The sequence below is a fragment of the Atta cephalotes genome, assembly GCF_000143395.1.
Source record: "Atta cephalotes unplaced genomic scaffold scaffold00035, whole genome shotgun sequence".
NCBI classification, from domain to species: domain Eukaryota; kingdom Metazoa; phylum Arthropoda; class Insecta; order Hymenoptera; family Formicidae; genus Atta; species Atta cephalotes.
This window is the reverse complement of record NW_012130099.1, coordinates 2059342-2062358: the sequence shown is the minus strand read 5'-3', so window position 1 is coordinate 2062358 and position 3017 is coordinate 2059342.

Sequence of the window (3017 nt, the reverse complement as noted above, 5' to 3'; positions counted from 1 at the left end):
AACGTTAACTAACTTACGTTAAACGTAAAACGTAAATTAAGTAATAATAAATAAGTAATTATTTAGTTGTTATTAATTACTACCTACCGTACGTATATATATATATATATATATATATATATATATATATATTTTTTCTTTTCTTCTACTTTCCTTTTTTAATTACATTGTTCTTTAATTACCTTAATGATAGCATACAGTCAACATATTACATCTTCGATCTTTAAAAACGAGGATCTCAATTATATGTATACATTACGGCGATGATAAGTCGATACATTCAGAATTTATCGTCGATACAAAACGCGCTGTTTACTTACAAAGTAAGTTTCTTTTTTTTTTTTTACTAAGGAGAGATGCGTAGATTTACATTACACATCAATCATAGGTCTCTCAAAGTCTTTATTTTTCATCCAGAAAAAGATACACAGCTTATACTAGAAACGCGGAATAAATAATAGTTACAAAACAAGAATCAAACATATGAATAGATAGAGTAATACAAATTGAAGACGGGAAAGAAAATACGATGTTCTAATTAAAAATATGTAAGTACACGCTACTGGACGCGGCTCGATACTTAGTTACTCAAATGCAAAATTATTCATTTCAAAAGTATCCATCGGCGGAGAAATAAAACGGATAGAATTAATAAATAGAATTGCGCGATTAATCGTCAGAATCAATTGACTTCGACGATGAGAACCATTTATCGAAATTGCCCTGATGAAAATTTTTCTTGGAATTCTTCATAAATATAATTTTTCAGAATTTCTATACAAATTTCAGAATTTTTCAGAATTTCTATAGATTTTTAGAAAATTTCTCAGATTCTTTTTACACGAATTGGAATACTTTTTAGAAATGCTAAGAGAGAAATGCTCTATATTTAATTTTGAAATATTTTAAGATTTCTAAAATTTCTCATTCTGTAATTTCCGAAGGAAATTTGTGAAATCTTATAAAGTTTAAAACATTTTTTAGAAATTTTCATAAATTTAAAAATTCTGGAAAATTCTTAAAAATATTTTATGCAAAATTTTTAAAAATATTATGAAATACAGAATCTTTTTCATCAGGGCAAGAGAAACATATCGAAGCGTTCATTAAACCTAACACGAAGGGAAGTACAATAAACAAGATATGATAAACTAGAGTTATTTCTTTAAAAGCCCCTTACAGCTACCTGGTCGTCCTATAGAGGACCTCGCACAGCATATACAAGGAATTATCCTTAACGCCGCAACACATGCTCCGCTATAAACAGTTAGAATGTCTTACACGTGCCATTATTACTCGCACCATCAAGCAATCGACGCAGTCAGTCAGACACGCACAGTACATAAAAACATTTATCTAGAGTTATACGACCCCAACTTCGTCTTCGTCGTCCTGTCGAGTAAGCTATCTATAATAAAAAGAAAAACGTTACGCAAGTCCCGCGCTATTTCTAGGACCTTAGAAAGAGACTTTATTGTCAAAATACAAAGACTAATCGAGTAAGAAAATCATTTGCTAATTCGCCTTATCGACAGTGAAAAACAATCGATAAAACCGATAAGAAAAATTACAAAAAAAAAGAGAAACAAACGGCTTGCTTGCAAAAAGGTCTTGTTTTTGTGACAGATCGTATTAAAATATTCATATTAAAATATATTAAATTCGTTTCATTCGTTATTACAATATATTCAATGGAAGGACAGTTTAACATAAAAATTGAAACGTCATAAAAATCTTTGAAATTTCTCGAAATCGGAATAGAAAATTAAATTATAAATAAATAAGAAATTCGACTAGAAATTTTAATTAAGTGTTTATTAATATTTCTGTTAATATTTAATATTCAAATCTATTGAATATTTCTGAGATTAAAAATTTTCTCTTGGAACTGATTTTAATAAACGATTTGATGTCTCGTGGTCAAAGCTCTCTTGGTTTCTCTCAGGATACCCTATAGATATTCGAGAGAACGATACACGCTCTACCTTCGGGAAATCAATTCGGAACTCCTTTCTTCCCCCTTCCCTCTTCGCGAAACAGGCCGTTCAAATATAGCTCTACATCTATATACTCTGCTTACTCGGCTCGCAGATTATCCTTTGCAATGATCCTTGCTGGTATCCTAGCGAGACGAGTACACTAGTGTGTCGTAATACTGACAGTAAAGAGAATAATCGCTATCAACGTTAAAAATTAAGCTCACCCCCTGCTCTTTCCCCTCCCTTCCCCCCTCCCCTACCACAGCTCGATCGTCTAAGTTATAATCACGATAATAACTACAGATAACACTTATCCTCTACCCTATCGTTATTGTTGTCGTCGCTCTCGTGTGCGGTACCATCTACGCGGCGAAACATTCCTTCGGATTTTGTGGTCATAAATTAATCCCAAGATAACCGAGGATAAATAAATAATGGTACTGCGTTGTCCTTTGGAGGACAGAAATCTCCAAATGGAGATAATGAGCTTCACCTTTCCTCTTCACAAAACGTACTTATATATTATGGATAAACAAATAGTTACAAATTCTAGCGATATTATTAGACACATCATATTTTTTATTCTTCTGAGTATCAAATATATGTTATAATCCATCTATTTTGTATGTGTTGTGCGATGGGTTGAAATATGTAAAAAAATAGTTGTCTATAAAATGATTGTATTTGTTTTAATTCATTCAATAACCATGAAAAAGCACAAACATGTTAGAAGCGACAGCAAGAAAAGAACATGTGTTTCTATTATATTTTATTTATTTATTCATCAAAGTATACTTTAATTAAAATTATTATTAGAATCAAAACATTAAGAGGCGCCAATGATAGCTTAACAGAATTTTTAAAAACATATAGGTACCTTTTCATTTGATGAATACTATTAAAACTGTTTTTATTAATTAAGAATATATAAACAAAAGAGAAAATCTTACCATAAATATATAAAAATGAGAAGAATTGTTATTTTCCAAAAATTATTTATTATTTCCAAAAATTGTTATTTTCGGTCAGTTGAGATGA